Consider the following 18,509-nt stretch of genomic DNA (forward strand, 5'->3'; position numbering starts at 1 on the left):
TTTCTTTGTCTGCCTTCTTCATTCAGCATAATTGTTTTGAAATTCAACCATACTGTTTATATTACTTTTTTATTGCTGAGTAGTATTCCATTGTAAAATCATCAGAGTTTATCCATTCACTTATCAATGGACAGTTGGGTTGTTTTCAGTTTTTGGCTATTACAAACAGAACTGTGATGAATATTCATGTACAAGTCTTTTGTGGACATATGCTTTCTTTCTTTTTTTTTTTTTTTTTGCAGTACACGGGCTTCTCACTGTTGTGGCCTCTCCCATTGTGGAGCACAGGCTCCGGACGCGCAGGCTCAGCGGCCATGGCTTATGGGCCCAGCCGCTCCACGGCATGTGGCATCCTCCCGGACCGGGGGCACGAACCCACGTCCCCTGCATTGGAAGGTGGACTCTCAACCACTGCGCCACCAGGGAAGCCCCATATGCTTTCTTTTAACTAGGATAAACTAGAATTGTAATGGGAGGATTATATGGTAAGTCATGTTTAACTCTTTGATAAACTGTGAACTGTTTTCCAAAGTGGTTTTATGTTTTTTACAGTCCCATCAGCAGTGTTTGAGAGTCCTCCTTTCTCCACATCCTTGCCAATGCTTGGTATGGTCTAGCTTTTTAATCTTAGATATTCTAGTAGGTCTCTAGCATAATTTTGTTGTGGTTTTAATTTGCATTTTGGTGAATGATGTTGGGCATCTTTTCATGTGCTTATTTGCCGTCGATGTATCTTTTTTGATGGACTGACTATTCAAATGTTTGTCCATTGTCTTTACTGGGTTATATGTTTTCTTATTAACTTTGAGAGTTTGTTATATATTCAGAATACCTGGTTTACTTGATTTTTTTTAATAATGAAATGGGACTTTTGTTTAATGTTTAATTTTGATTCATACGCATGGTCTTACTACTCAGAGAGATAAGTCAGGTCCTAGAGCTCTGGCTTGCTTCATTTCTCCTTCCTAGTTACCAAAGTGTTCCTCAGGTCCTCAGCATCTGGGTCTGGGGATGTTGAGAATCGGTAGGAATTGCCTCAGAAACTTAAGATTACAGTGGAGATGCCTAAGATTCAGCTTCAGACCTAGCCTTTAGTTTTTGCCTTAAAATGGTCAAGGCAAAAAGTATTTCTAAGAATTAAAAAGTGTTTAAATTATAAGATAAGAACCTAAAAGTAATGGTGCTTGGTCCAAAGTAATCATCTTTAGGTATCCTTAAAAGTTGTTTTAGGCTCATTTATTAAATAAAAATGTATTTATCTTTTACATATGTCAGACACTTTGATATCTGCTAGGAAAAAAACATAAAAAAATCATTGCTAGGAATTTGAAAGTAAAACTATCAGATACTTCACTCTAAAAAGGGAAGTATTTTATTTCAGAGCATCCTAACTATAAAGAATGTGCACTCTCTCTATATAAATAAATCAGAATTGATAATTACAATTTAAAATAAGAATATTAAGAAATAGATCTTTAAACACATAACACAATTGGTTTCTGCCCTTTCTAAGTCCATATAATCTTTTCTGTGGTTCATACATTTTATGTTTTTTCAGTGGAAAACAAAGAGTAGCTTGTGGCCACCTTTCCTGCCTCTATAATTTATTGCTTCCGCGCTTGCTGTTTTTGCCCTGATGTTTTTCTTACTTTCTACACTCAGACTCTTTTCCCTCCAGTTTATGGTTGTGGTATTGTTGGTGTGTGTGTGTTTGTGTGTGTATGTGTTTATGAGGTGGTGGGGGGATTAATAAAAATTCTCATGTTATTTTTACTTCCTACTCAATCCCTGGTATTGCTTGTTGGGTGTGGGGCTGGAATTAGTACATATGCAGCACTATGCCATAACTTTCTGTTTCTTTCCTTGGCTAACAGTTTCTATGGTTTACGGCATAAGGTTGAATGGTTATATGGTTATTAATGTTGAATTATGGGTTTTTATCCCTCTACTCTTCTGTTGTCCTTACTCATTTTTTAACAGTTGGAGAAGGGAAATTATTTGTTTTGGCTTTACTTTTCCATCTTTATCCCCAAAACTGAGCTTGCTTATGAAATAGCCATTACATTTTTTAACAGTTTAAACCTTGACTTGAATGTAATAAAACATAGGTTTTGCAAAACATACCTATTCTTTTGACTTCTGTATGTAAGGAATCCTCTAAGGAGCGTGGGCTTCAGGGGAGGGCAAAAGAAAAAATAACTAAATTTCTTTTCACCATATTGTGACATTGAAGCTCAAACACCACGTATTTAATCAATCAATCAGTCAAGTAGAATCATGCTGCCAACATTGAATTAGATTACATAAAAATCTATATATAAGACCTGGTAATTGTTTAAAATGAATTTTCTTTTTACTTAAATTTTTATTCAAGTAATGTATAATCAAATTAAAACGTCGTCAGGGGAGAGGATCTTTACCCAAATCAATGAAATAGATGAGAATGAATTCTGGGGGCTGTTCCTTTGTATTCTCTCTCTTCATGGAGCTACATCATTCAAGGGTTATCTCTGCTTTTGAAATCGGATGTACCTCGGCTTAGAATTCCCTGCCAATTCACTCAATGCCACCATCAAAAATAAATTAACTCAACCAGCGTTCTTCTAAGAAAGAAGTGATAATAATCAACAGTCTGGGAAGTTCTTATAGAAGGGGTAAGGCTAAGTACAGGAATTTAAAGAATGAAATGTATTTAGGTGGGACAAATGGAAGTGACCATTCTAAGTTGGCAGAAGGGAAAAAGAGGGTGGTGATGAGAAAGCAGTCAAAGGTGCTGACATAAAGCAAGACACGTTAATTGTTTTGACTAGAAAAGAGGAACCTCTGAGGTGAATACAGGAAATACTATTTTGTATGTGGTCGATTGAGTTTACAGTTAATTTCAGCTGCAGAGTTTCAGCTTGAGGCAATAGGAGGTAGACAATAAATAAATTAGTGAAGTGAAATTATGAAAGGCTAAAATACTTTTCAAATAGATTGGATGGATTTTAGAAGGTAAAGAGTGGATTCAAGAAAGCCAGCTGAGATTATGGTTTAAATATGTCATCCTGACAGAAGAAAGTCTTTCATTAGAGCGATAGTAAGGCTAATTGAAAAATTTAGGATCTGATGGTCCTTAGATGAATCATGTTATGATTGGGGCAATTCTAATCACGCACACATAAACAATGGTGAAAAACAAGGTGACTTTTCCTCAGTGTTTGGAAAACAAATATCCTTGAAAGCAACGAGAGTCTTGGGAATTATGAATATTTAGGAGTTGCCTAAATAGCATTTATTATGGGACAGATACTCTGCTAAATCCTTTACATTCATTATCTAAATTAAAAACCGAGGTGGTATATGGTGTTCTGCTGTCAATCAAACATGGATATGCTTACCAATCCTGTTGAGTCAGACCCCAACAACGGTCCTTCCGCCCGGTGTAGCTCACGCCAATAGAACGAAACAGTTTGGTTCAGAAGCGAAGGATAGCTTTACTCTTCGATCCGAGAATGGAGAGGTGTGAGCTCCTGCTCTAGAGTGCACGCTCTTCCGCCAGCAGGTGGGCGGGGCTGCTTTCTAGGGCTTCCTCGGAAGGGGAGGGGCAGAGTTCTCTTCAGGCGCGCACAGCTGTGCTGCTCAGGCTCCAGAGCGCAGGGCGAGGCGAAGCGTCTCTGCCGCTGGCCTGTCGCCGCCATTGTGAGTTGAGCGTGGTGAGCAGCGCTTTTGCGCACCGTCCGGAGCTGAGGTGTCGCCGCAGCCATTTCACACTGGGAACTATGGTCTGAGGTGCCGGGGCCAAGGCCTCTGCACACGACACCTGTGAGCACGTGAGACTAGACTAAGCACAAAGGAAGAGAAAAAGGTTAGACTTTATTTTATTACCCACATTCTATTTTTATTTCCTGGGAATTGTTAATGGGCTTTGCCGGTGACACTGGTACGTAATGTTCATTTTTTGTTTAAGTTTGTTTTGTTAATTGTGTTGAGACAATTAAATAAATTGTCTCAACACCATTTATTATCCATAGTCTTTGATTTAAAATATTGTTTCTAAAATATACTAATGTTTTACACCCAGGTTAGTTTATGGACCTTTCATCTCATGCCCATGATTTATCTTTCTGTTCTGTTTGTGTATTTACTTACTATTTTAAATGTATTGAAATTTGTTTTTTTTATTTCTAAGTCATAATTAGAAAATCTGACTTTTGGAGGTATTATACTGTCTCTAGTCTGCTTATAAAACTCTTAGTAATTATGATAATTTCTATTATTTTCTTGGGTTTTCAAAGCAGCATATTATATCCTCTACGAATAATGATAAATTAATACCCTCCTTTCCAAAATGTAAACTTTATTCATTTTTGTCTCACTAGCTTGGCTAGAATTTACAAAACTGTATTGAATAGTAAAAGTATTAGTAGGCAGTCTTTTAAATGAGAATATGTTTTAAAATTAAACATGCTGTTTGTTATTGATCTAAGATATGCATCGTAGTCTGTATATTTTTAATAATAAATTCTGAGATGTTAGAATGTTTTTTATTTTCAACAGTTATTTACTTTTACTACATAACTTTGACGGTTTAAAAAGATGATTATGTTTTTCTTTTCTTACCTGCTGAGATGGTTAATAACAGTAAGTATGTTATATTTGAAACAAACTTGAAATAAAGTCAACTTAGTCATGGTGTTTTATTATTTTAATGTATTAGTTGGATGGCCTGGCTAGGAATGAAGTTTTCTGTCACTGAGTTCCCTTTTCAGGTGATGGTATAAAAAGTCACACTAGTGAAATGAATGGCAAAGCTTATACTCTTCTTATACTTTCTGGAACTCTGGAAATACCATTCTTGAAGATTTTGAAAGAAGCCATTGATAAAAGTTTTTGTGTCTAGTAACATTTTGGGGGCAAACTCATTGGTCAGAAATTTCCTAATGGCTTTTGAATTTTAGTTTTCTTATTGAGTTATTTTTGGTTGTTTATATTTTCTCAGGAAATATCCATTTCATGTTAATTTTTAAAAATATTAATGTGGTATTCTTTCTGTCTGCAGACAGAAAATTTAGTTTAGTTCCTTGTGTATTTATATTGTCTTTATTAGATTTTCCAAAGAGTACTCTATTTTATTGGTCTCTTCTATAATTGTATTTTTAACTGTTTTCTAATTCATTACTTCTACTTTTAATTAATGCTCTTCTTGGAATTATTTTGTTTTTCTTATTCTAACTTCTTGAGTTAGAAGTTCAGCTCAATTATTATTTTCTTTCCAGTATAATAACTACAACATCAACAAATATAACTATTTAAGTATGGTTTTGTCTGCATTCCACATGTTTTAATATATTCTTAATTTTTAGAGTCCAGAACTGCAACTTTGATTTCCTCTTTAAAATTTAGATAGTACATTTGAAGTACTAAGTGATTTGATTTTTAAATTGTGTAATTTGCCATTTAATTCTGATACTGTTTAATTGTGAGCAGAGGATGTAGTTTATGTGATTAGGAGTTTCCATTTTGAAAAATATAAAACATTCATTCATGTAAACATTCACCTACAAGCATGTAGATGGGAAAAATAACCAATGATTCCTATGCTTTATTGGACATTAGAATAACCTAGAGGGCTTGTTAAAACACACTTTTCTCTCCGCACCCTTAGAGTTTCTGACTCAGTAAGTCTGGAGTGAGTCTCAATAATTTTCATTTCTAAAAGGTCACCAGGTGTTGCTGATGTCCCCAGTGTGGGGACCACACTCTAAGAATCAAAATTGTAAAGAACTTTAATTTTAATCAGAGGATATTGTACTTAATAAAACTGGAAATTATAGTTATTGGAGATCTTTAGATGGAGGAAATAATTTGATGAAAGCAATTTTTTAGCAAATTTTTTTTGACAAGAATTTAAAGAACAGGTTGTATCATACTGATAGAAACTATGTTTGGAATAACCAGCTATAGAAACTACTCACAGATGTGAACTTTTCAAGGTGTAGGCTAAGGTGGTCGTGGGAAGAGTAGGAAAAATGTGAAAGAAATAGAAATTAAAAAGAACACATCAGAATTTTATGTCATTGGATGTTGTCAGACTATAATGAGACAGTTTAAGGTAGTAAAAAAGGGGATCTTGGTCAAGGACTAAGGTGAGGAGGAGACACATAGGGCACATAATTTAAGGAAGCACTTGCTGGTCTCACGCACATCTTTCTACCAGGCCTGTGTTTTATCAGGATGAAGGCAGTGACTACTTCTGAGGTTACTGCAGCGTATGGGAAAATGGAATTTCTATTGCTATTGAAATTATGAAAGTATTCTGCACATGTCAATTCTGGTAAAATTGAGATCCAAACACTAACTTTCCAGAATTTTGTCTTTAAACTCCTCAAGTAATGGCTGGATTTCTTTCATCAAATAGAAGAGTTTGGGAGGATGTAGGATTTTTAGTTGAATTGTATCCACCCATCAATGAGGAACTGACCGAACTGTCCTAAATGCAGATGGTGAGTGGTTTATTAGGTGATGAGAGCCTGTTATCCAAAGGTCCATGTCTAGTTGATCTCAGTGGAATCAAACACTGGGTAAGTGCAGCAAGTGAACATATACAGAGGCAGGCAGGGGGAAGGGAGTTTTAAAAAAGTCAAGCAGCCTGTGGGAAGACCTCAAGCATTAACTGCGTCTCAGAGACAAAACAGGAAGGTGGCCCATGGAAAGGGATCTGGAAGGAACAGAGCAGTCAGTGCTGGCTGTTCTAGGATAGGATGAAAATACTGGGCTTCTTAACCAGAACTAAGGGAAAAGCCTAAATACCCAAATGTACCATAAGGTCTGCTTTAGGATATTGGAAGAAACTATTATAAGATAACTGACACATAAACTTAACCACTGCCTTGAGCACAGACTTAACCACTTTTCACAAAAGACCAAAGGGAGGGGCAGTAGCTGAGACAGCAGAGCTGTTTTCTAAGTGCTACTTAGTAAATCATTCCTTCAAACATAATAATAAGGAAAGCTATATCACTGAAAAGAAAGTAAAAGTTGTTATCAAAGGACAGGCCTGCCATGTGTTTTATGTGTGTGGGTTAAATTCTTTCCAGCATACTACCATTTGTGTTGACATTATCCCTTAGAAATCTTTCACTTCTGAAAAATACACATTTGGTAAGAAAAACTGAGTCAGTGATTTGTATGTATATAAATCACTTCATTCTTTCTTTTGGAGAAAATTTTGGTCTGAAAGCCTCCATTGGAAAAAATAAATTAAAAATAAATGAAAATAAAAAGGGAAAGGAGAAAAGTTAGAAAACGTAGTCCAAATGACAGTAAATGTTAATGGTCTGATCACACACACAAAAATCCTCCTTCAAACTGAAGTGTGTATTAAATAGTAATGGATAGATATACTTCTCTGTGAGATCTGATTTGTCTGGCAAATCCTTACTGACATATACTCTCATTTACTACTATATAGCCTTTTGAAATTGCCATTCCAGCAGAGCATAAAAAAGGTTATTTAGATTAAGTATAGTTACAAGATAAGCAGTATACTGAGTTCATTGGACTTCATGCACCCTCATTTAATTTCCACCGCTCCATTACTCTGAATCAAACTGTCCCTGAAAGAACAAGAGGAAGGAAAAGGGCATTAGAAAACACAAATCACAAAGTAGAGAACATTCTTCTTAAAAACGAAATGGTCTCCATGTGTTACCATTTAATACCATGGAAATACTTTCTTGACTTTTATAGCATGCAAAGAAATTGCACCAATCTATTAAAGAATGCAATAAAAGAAGTCTTTGAGGTGGGTTAACATTTTCCAGGTCTCTATCATTCTAGATGGGCTTGGAACTTCAAAACATTGTAAAATATTATAAATGGTATCCATTTGCATCTGTGCGCAGCTCATGGCATAATGAATGCACGACCACTTAGCCGTTTATTGAATACAGGCAGAAATACGATGAGACCTTTGGTAATATGTTTTAAAACGAGGCCCAAAGCCAGACTTTAAAGAAAGACAGAGTGCCAAAACAGTTTATCTTCTTATTTTTCCTTTTAACTTTAGTGCTACTAAGTGCCAATATGAGGCTTTTTGGACTTCATTTGAAATTCAAGTAATTAATATAACCGGAGAAAATAATTTTTAGATGGGTAAGGTATTGTGATAAAGTATAAACAAGAAAGACCTGAAGTTTAGAGGACAGAAAATGACAGTGCTAATAATAAAAGTTATACTGGGTGGTGTATGTAATTGTTAAGACCTTTCACATGTTCAGTTCGCATTTGACAGTGGCTGAACTTTATTAGCCTCTAATGGCCTTCATTAAATTATATTTGCTCTCTAAGAGGCTGTGCATCGAATGGGGATCATGAGGACGGTCTCCTTTATCAGCATATATACCTCAACTAAAGAGGTATGACCCTCAGCATCTTGTTTTAGGGTACAGAGTGCTTTCTGTCTTATTTCAGACAGTGGAGAGATGGCAGTTTTTATAGATTTTCTCTCAGTGGGCTCCTCCCCAGTAACTTTTAAACATTCTCTATCTTAAAAAAATTCCCTCATTGACTCTTCATCTTCCAACAGTTATTTTACGGCCCTAGTTGCTATCGTTCTTTGTATCATCCTCCTCACAAATAAGAAAGCATTATCTGCACCTTCCCACCTCTCTCTCCCCAACCCACTATAAAATGGCTCTTCACTGACCCTGCTCAGTTCACACCAAGGTCACTGGCAACTGCCATGCAGATGAAGTAAATTTAAACTTTAAGTCATTATCTAATGCATCTTCCTGTTATCAGTCCTTACTAGACCACTATATTTTGTAAAGGAAAAAAAAAAAAAACCTTTTTTTTTTCATTATTTTTGCACATTGCTCATAAATGTGTAGGCTCCCCCAGGTTCTTTCCTAAACCTGATTCTCTTGTGAATCTGTGACATCTTTATAGGAAACTCATTCCTTCTCTAGCTTCAGCTAATGACACGACAGTGTGTACCTACAGCCAGACTATAAATCCATGAGAACAGGACCCTTGGCTGTATCTACATAACACCAAACAGTTCCTGGCACATAGTAGGCTGTCAGTAAACATCTATTTCCCGGCTAGCTGACACATCTTCCTTATGTTCACTAAGCCCATATAGCAAACTGCCTAGAGGACATTTTTCAATTGGAGGTCTCTCTGTTACCTGGAACTCAGAATTTCCTAAAATAAATTTGTCATCTCCATGAACTACTCCCAACTCCCACCCCCATGTTCCCTTTTCAGGTGTTGGGAGACAGAACCTGCTTCTTCAGTGTGCTTCCTAATTTACATCATGGTGCCACCAGCCATCTAGTTACCCAAATGAGCACCCTGGGAGTCCTTAACTTCTTTCTTTCTCTCATTTATTTCCCAGTGAGCCACAATGTCCTGTCTTTCTAATCCTTCCCTTCTCTCCATCCTCATCACCACCATCTCAAGTATCAAGAAACAGTTATTGTTATAAACTTCAACTCCTTCAGCAGCCTGCCAGCTGCTTTCCCAATCTTCAGTCTTAATCCAAGATTTTTTTTTTTTTACTGGGTAAATTTCTTTTCTAAAATCTAAGGCAACCCCATTAGTGAAATCCTTACAATTTCTTTTTACTGCCCTTAGAGGAAAAAAAAAATGCCTAATTTTTTAGCATGGATTAAAAGGTCCTAATTTACACCTCTCCAACCTTAACACCTATCAGTCCCCATTGCAATAATAAGCCCCAGTCAGAATAAAATTTTATTCCAATCTCCTATCTAGTTTGGAACGTACATGCACTATTTCCATCTACTGGAATATTCTTTATTATTGTTTTGATTTCAGTTAAACTTCACTTTGACCAGGAGGCCAACCCTGTTCCACATGCCCCACTGCTCACATTCTCTATGCTATATACGCCTATTCTTCAGTCCTACCGCATGATGTGCCTTTCTTTTAAGACAGTAATGCTATAAGAGAAATATAGTAAAAACAGGTATTGTAATTTCTTCTTGATTAGCTTTCTTCTACACCATAATTTCAGTTAGTACAGGAATCGTGTATGTCCTGCTAACTGTACCTAATACAGGAATAATATATTGCACATGCTCAGTGAAGATTTAGAGTATTAGAAAATATTGAATGCCTTAGCGGTATTGGGAATCCCTGGGGTCATAATGGTGTACCCTATGGGTAATTTCAGCCGGATTTTGATTCCGTTTATAATGCTTAGTCTTTCATAAAAGGAGGACTCCTAGTTTGTTGACTAATTGTAGGGGTATGAGAATTGCTGTATGTGTTAACATTAATTTTCTCCACAGTTTTTTTTGTCAAAAATGATTTCGAAATTACCCTTGAGCCCCGTCCTGCCCAGGAAATCCTGCAGTTGTTTCAAAGGTTTTATATATTGACTGGTAATTTATCATTCAAGCATTCATTAATTTGCCCAAATTATTTAGTTTTCATTTGTATTTATGACTACAACACCTCTTCCTTATGGTAATATATCCTTTTGTTTATCGTAATTCTTCCTTATTCAAATTCTAAGGAGCTCTGCCTTCTACTTTTATTTTTGTGCTTGATGAAAGAAAACATGAGTCCCTGAAATAGTAATACACAAATTTATATAGTGTTTAATATGGTCCCTCTTCACTTTCCAAAATTGAATAACCCAGTGATTTGTTTTGTTTTTATATCAAAGTCCACAGTCAACTCATTCTTGCAATTATTTAGGTTGTCTTTTTTTTTTTTTAACATCTTTATTGGGGTATAATTGCTTTACAATGGTGTGTTAGTTTCTGCTTTATAACAAAGTGAATCAGTTATACATATACATATGTTCCCATATCTCTTCCCTCTTGCATCTTCCTCCCTCCCACCCTCCCTATCCCACCCCTCCAGGTGGTCACAAAGCACCGAGCTGATATCCCTGTGCTATGCGGCTGCTTCCCACTAGCTATCTACCTTACGTTTGGTAGTGTATATATGTCCATGCCTCTCTCTCGCTTTGTCACAGCTCACCCTTCCCCCTCCCCATATCCTCAAGTCCGTTCTCCAGTAGGTCTGTGTCTTTATTCCTGTCTTACCCCTAGGTTCTTCATGACATTTTTTTTTCTTAAATTCCATATATATGTGTTAGCATACGGTATTTGTCTTTCTCTTTCTGACTTACTTCACTCTGTATGACAGACTCTGGGTCTATCCACCTCATTACAAATAGCTCAATTTCGTTCCTTTTTATGGCTGAGTAATATTCCATTGTATATATGTGCCATATCTTCTTTATCCATTCATCCGATGATGGACACTTAGGTTGTTTCCATCTCTGGGCTATTGTAAATAGAGCTGCAATGAACATTTTGGTACATGACTCTTTTTGAATTATGGTTTTCTCAGGGTATATGCCCAGTAGTGGGATTGCTGGGTCATATGGTAGTTCTATTTGTAGTTTTTTAAGGAACCTCCATACTGTTCTCCATAGTGGCTGTACCAATTCACATTCCCACCAGCAGTGCAGGAGTGTTCCCTTTTCTCCATACCCTTTCCAGCATTTATTGTTTGTAGATTTTTTGATGATGGCCATTCTGACTGGTGTGAGATGATATCTCTCTGTATTTGAGTAACTATCAGTTCCATTCTAATTGATTTTTTCATTTTTCTGCTTCAAATTGGCAGTGGGATAAGAGGACTTTAAGAAACCATTGAGTACATCATCCATATCTGTATTTTTGTCATCATGTTAAATCCTTAATGTGGTCAACCCATGTCTCTTCTGATGGCCTAGTTGTTTCTTGTGTAGGAATATGACTACCTGCCTATTTCATCCTCGTGTCTTTTCTTTTACCATCCAAGGGTATTTACAGTTTAACGTAGATTCCCTACAGAGGACTGTGATAAGCCCAAATGAATGACTCTTTAGTTTTAAGCACTTTAGCACTTAGATGTAGGAAATTGTATTTTCTCAGTGGGACTTTCCTTGGAATATTTCAGTCAACACCATAGGAGAAATTTCCTTTTGCCTACATATGAACATGGCTTTCCTGAGATTTCATGTTAGTCAAAGACAATGTGGTAGCGTAGGTAGAAAGCATCCACGCTTTAAAACTGGTTACGTCCTTCTAGAATTGCTGGTTCATTGTAAAATAGGGAAGATTGGGACAAGATTTCCCATGTAAAATACTTATAATTTGGGCTTCCCTGGTGGCGCAATGGTTGAGAGTCCACCTGCCGATGCAGGGGACACGGGTTCGTGCCCTGGTCCGCGAGGATCCCACATGCCGCGGAGCGGCTGGACCCGTGAGCCATGGCCGCCAAGCCTGCGCGTCTGGAGCCTGTGCTCCGCAATGGGAGAGGCCACAGCAGTGAGAGGCCCGTGTACCGCAAAAAAAAAAAACAAAAACAAAAAACAAACAACTTATAATTTAAAGACCAAGGCATTTTAATGTAATAAATATAACTGAGATCTGAGCCGTCTGGATGCCCCCCAAGTCCTTATCTTGCTTAAGTAGACAGAACTTTGAAGCTCTGTATAAAATTGTCTTGAATGCCTGTTTCTCCTAAGGTGAAGGTCCACCTTACCTCCCAGTATCTCTAGGGATTTTGGGTGGAGGCTTAAATTTCCCCTGAACTTCTCCAGATCCAATAAACCTATCCCACCAAACTCATCTCCACAGTGTATGTCACCAAATGCATATGCTATTCTATTTCCATAGTGGATCACCCTACTGCACACCACCCAGTCGCTCTTAAGAAGAACTGACTCCACGAGCAGCAGTTTTTACTAAACTTTTAGAACAGTGGAGAAGGGTTACTATCTAATAAAGAATCCAAAACATTTTTGAGCGAGCTTGGTAATCACTGATTAGGCAGTAATCTAATCTAATATAGCTTAACATGTCTGTTTTTATAACCACAGAAATATTGAGTTTATAATTTTATCATCTGCTGACTTTTTTTTTTCCTCAGAGTATAACATCTGGAATTGCCTAAATTTTAAGATTAAAAGTTGGGATGAAGTTACTATTGTAGTGGAAGTGGGAGGGGGATCAACAATAATATTGTCTAAACAGCATTTACCAATATATGAAGTATTTGAGGGACATTATTGAATATGGGGACTATTTTGGAATAGAAAATCTTATTGTTAAGGATAGCTATATGTAGTATATATTTTTGCTTATTCAATAGTCGGTAGGTAACAGGATGTTCAAGATCACATTTTATGCTTTCTGGATACTAATTTTCAAAATAGTGAGAGCATGAACATTTTCATGATGTAATACATTTAAGAAGAAATTCAGAATTTCTTATGAACCTATAGGTTCTCTTTTAAATATACATGAATAAAGTGTAAGAAACGACAGATTCTCTCCAGGAGCATGTAGGAATCCCAAGCTACTCTCGCCTTTGTGTTTGCCCAACTATATAATGCATAGTGCTGGAGAATCATCAACAAAATGTGTACAGCTTAGTGACAAAGAAGTATCTCAATATACAAAATAAAGTGTCTGTGCAGCATCTCAGCATCAGTGTTATTAAAAAACGTTAAAAAACCACCAGTATGCTCATTGTTCTTCAGAAAAAATATAAAAGATGCAATACAATCTTAAATTAGTTGTTTTAAATTTTAAAGATTAGTGGTTTCAATATTCAAAAACTTTTAAGTCATTCCTTTGCTATGTCTGCATCTTCAGTTCCTGTCTTTCTCTTAATCACACATACACAGACATAGTATTGGTCACATTTGAGTCATATAAGAAGTTGAGCTTTATTTTTAAATTAAGATTTTTTTTCCCTAAACCTGATAGAAAGAAACAGCAGCATCATTTTTTAAAAATGGGTGTGTATTACTCTTCATTTAATTTGGAGACTTAAACATTTGCAAATACTGGAATTAGTGATTAGTAGAGGCTCTGAACAGTCGTATTACATTTTTTTTACAATACTAGAAAGGTGAACTTACTATGAAGTTCCTTGAGTTTTATTTGAAGGTTTAAAACATAAAAAATAACTGAGATAACATAGTATATACACTTGTTTACTCTTCATCCTGTCATTTTTGTTTCAAAATTTTATACAATTATTAAAAGTAAAGTTGAATTTTCACTCCTTTCTGCAATCCCATGAGCCTCTATTGCCCTCCGAAGGTAACTATTGTACTTTTAGTTAATCCTTGACTACATGTGTCTTCACGTAGTATATGTCTTACCTGTATTTCATAAAATACTTGCAAATATGACTATATAAGTTTAACATTCTGCTCTTTTCACTCAATATATTTCTGAGATTTGCCAGTGTGTTCTACAGCTTTAAATTAATCTATCATATGAATAACGGTGGTTTATTTTTTCTAATTTTTGCTGCAAACATTGCTATGGTAAACATCCTTGTACACCCTATCTAGTACACACATGCAAGTATTTCTCTAGGGTCCATACATAGGCATGGAATTCCCAGGTGAGAAGGCATTCACCAGATATTACCATATTGTCCTCCAGGGTGGGTTTTAACAATTTACAATTTTACAAGCAAAAAATGAGTGTTCCTGTTTTCCTGTGCTCACTTCACTAACACTTGATATGTTTATACTTCTTGAATTGTCCTCACTTTCTTGTTTTCTTTGATTTTCATTTTAGATTTACTCTTATATCACAGAGTTCATACAGTTTGTTCTATGATGGAGATATTTGCCTTTGGCTTGGTTTTGGATAAATGTTGATTTCAACCAAAATACTTGTGTATCTGTTAATATATAATTAAATTCATATCTTTACACTTAAATATGTATATTGAAAATAAATACAAAGCGCGAATTTGAAGGAAGTCATCAATCCTACTCACTGAGAATTGAAAAAACAAGCAATTGTGATCTGGTATTCATTCCTTTATTCACTCTTTTTTTTACTCCTTGGTTCCTCTTTTGAATTCAATGACATTCATATCCCATGCTGCTCACCAATAAAATAGTCAGAACCTTGCATCAGGGTATATAATACAAATTGTGGGGCAGTTCTCCATTCCTTTTTCTGCAGTTACCTAAAGATCATTTTGAATTTAGTGTGTTTAACAAGTGCTTTTTAAAAAGAAATGTGCTTTTCTTTAATTAGCTCTTAAAAACACTGGTGATGGCCACTTAGCATAAAACAGTATTTAACTTTTCGTGTCAGTTAAGTGTCATTTTCTGATGAGAATTTCTCTTAATAGCATAATTCTATGGAGGAGTGTCTGTTGATGACCGTTCCACTTTTCCCATGTTCCTGTCTACTGAGACGGGAGCAGAGAGAAATAGGCAGCATCATAATTGCTTTCTATGGCCCCATAATTAGTATGACTAGAAAACATTTTATTCCAAATACTCTAGATGGAATTGAACCTTGGATTTTTACTAAATTCCAAGTGCTACTGTGGGTTATTTTAAAAAAACACTTCACTTGGATTCATCACCAAAGGAACACAGGAATTGGTGGAAGGACGATTTTTTAAGTTTTCTGTATTCAAACAAAAATGTCAAGTGTTTAAACATGTACCCAATGAGAAATGTGCAAAATCTTTTCTGAGGGGTATAAAAATAAAAAATAATAATGACAGTAATAAAAAAAGAACTTGATATTTATTAAGGGGTCTTTCCATGGCAGGCACTGCAGTTATCACATGTATTCATTACAACTCTTAGGAGGTAGAGGATATTACTATCTCCCCACCACCATTGCGGAAACTGCTTCTTTGTACTAGTTGATATAATTGCTCAGTGACAGATTTGACATATAGATCTATCTGACCCCAAAGCCAAGTATGTATCTACTTTCATCTACTGCTTTCCTTTAAATTGATAATACCCAGGAAACACATTTGTTAGCTTATTAAAAGCTAAAATGTTTTTACTCTATTAGGTACCATAGAGATTAGTTCAGTCTCCTAGTTTTATATAATAAATTGAAGAGACTAAGTTATAGAGAATGGCAACGATTTGAACAAAGTCCTACACAAAGTTAACAAAGGGCCTACACTCCAGTGCCTAATCCATCATGCAGAACATATTTATTTTTATTCAGCATTTTCTGTAACTCCACTTTTTCTTTATTGATTTAGTGGAATCTTATCACAAAGTTAACTTAGCTGCTTGTTTTATTTGCACAACAGTCCTCCTTCCATTCTTCTGGCCATAGCACTCCTTCTGCTCTGGAGGCTATCTCTTTTGTGTCAATGGGGTTCTGGTCTATGTGGTTACTAATCACAGTTTTCCAGCTCCTGTCAACATATAGGTGGACATGTGACATATGTGAGCAATAAATGTTCCGTTATCCTGGTTGTAGTAATTAGCTCAGAATTTGGACACAAAACCAAAGACAAGTAGATTTCAAGGATTTTGTAAAAAGGATTTGGGAACTATAGTTTTTTTATTCAGTAGTTCTAAAACAGAGTTGGTGTAAGTTTAAATCTGTTTTTGGTCATTTTCTTCAATTCTTCAGTAGTAGAGAATAAGATCAACACACAGAGATAAATAGTGCAGAAAAGGAGGAGAAGCTAAGCAGATAAAAGAAACACACACACACACACACACACACACACACAGATTCAGTCATCCCTAAGGTAACTCTATCTCCCAGATTTATTGGGACTAATGACATGCCTTTTTGTTTAAACTAAGTTTTGTCAGTAAAATATTTGGATATGAGCTTTAACTTGATAAAGACATAGATTATGCTCTTTATTTCTTAAACACTTCCTCTCACTTTTCTTCTAAAGGTACTTTAGGAGGAAGGGGTAATGGCAATGTTATGTTGTTTAATGTTGTTTATACAAATTTTATCCGGTAACTTTTTTAAAATAATGCTAGAAAGTTAGTTTTCTTTCATGTATTTTATTTAATATTAAAACCAGTTTCCATGAATGAGCATAGAATTGAATTATCATATTGATGTAAGAAATAATTGTTAAGTATAATAATCAGTGAAATTTATACAAGTAACATGATATATATATATCATAAATGTAATTTTATTTAATTTTTTAAAGCTTTCTCATATTTTTAGGAATATATATTTGCCAAGTACAAGAATACTCAAAAGAGAAGAGACACTTTCTGAAGAGATAATAAAGATTCACTGTACTGTTATGTAGATTTAATGCTTAGTACCATTTGAACATTGTCATCAAAATTAAACAAATGATAAAATCCCTTTATAAAATAGATCATTTACAAATGCAAATAGGTCAGAATTTGCACCAAGAAAGATACATGTATAACAGAAAAGTTTAGCATAATAAATATATAAGGCAGATGGTTGTTCCATATTCTGACATTACCAAAGAGTGATGGTATTTTATGAACCTTGCTTTCCACAATTGCTTATTCACATATCAATACTTGGGATCAAAGAAGCATTGCATTGAAACTATTAACAGGTAATATAATAATTTATATTTATTGAGAATTTACTCTCTGTGTTAAGCGTTCTATATGCTTTATCTTATTCAAAATCCCTGTGATACAATATGGATTCATATCTCTGTTTTACAGTTAGTAGATGAGTTTATAGATGATACCTAACTTGACAGGGGCAGAGTCCGGCTTGCACTAAGGTCTCTCTAATGACCATATTCTTAACTCCTAAACAATATTGTAACTCAGACATTATTTCCACCTTTATTATGATAGATCGCAGTTTTAATCACAGCTTCTTGTCAGATTTGGAAGGGAAAGAGGCAGCTATTTTCTCTTCAAGCACTTTACCTAATTAAAAAATTCATTCTCTAATATTTGTATAGGCGTAAATGTATGTGCATGTGTAATGGTGAATACATATCCTTAATATACGTGCTTAACATTTAAAAAATGCATATCAAAGAGTTCATCTCTTGTATAAGGAATAAAAATTGTGACACTGGCCATTATAAGGTATTAAAAAATTCATGGCAACTTTTGAAAAAGGAGGAATGTTATTAACCTTGGTGTCTTGACCAAATTACAATTTGAGTAATTGCATTTGTCTTCCCTAATCTCCTTTTCAGTTTTCAATTGGGTAGTGTATTCTTAATGGATTTCATTACCAAGCTTCCCTTAGGATTTAAAATAGGACTTATCTTCTAAGACTTGGTTCACTCCAAATTTATGTTCTCTAACTTCAACTGAGCTGTCACTGAAACTCTTCAATTGTGTGTTTATGTCTTCAATTCATTCCTCTTTTTTTGTTGTTTTTCTTTTTTGCTTTCTCATTTTGACTCTTCCAAACCATTTCTATTCTCTTCAAGACCCAAATACAGCAATTATTTTTGAATGCTAACTATGCAACCACTCTCCTATTTGCTGAAATACCAAGATCAATTGGGTGTTGTTTGCTTGTTTCCATAAGCTTCCATATCAGAAAGTATTGCTTTTTTACCCTTTTGGAGATGAATTTACCTCCTACCTCACAGGAAAAAAAAAAAAAATCAGTCATCTAGGGTGTACTTCTGCAGCTATCCCTTCCCTGTAAAAATATCTTCCTATAATCACGTCTTTGACTTTTCAAAACTCTACCATATCATTCTTT

The sequence above is a fragment of the Leucopleurus acutus genome (assembly GCF_964270905.1).
Source record: "Leucopleurus acutus genome assembly, chromosome: 3".
Classification (NCBI taxonomy): Eukaryota; Metazoa; Chordata; class Mammalia; order Artiodactyla; family Delphinidae; genus Leucopleurus; species Leucopleurus acutus.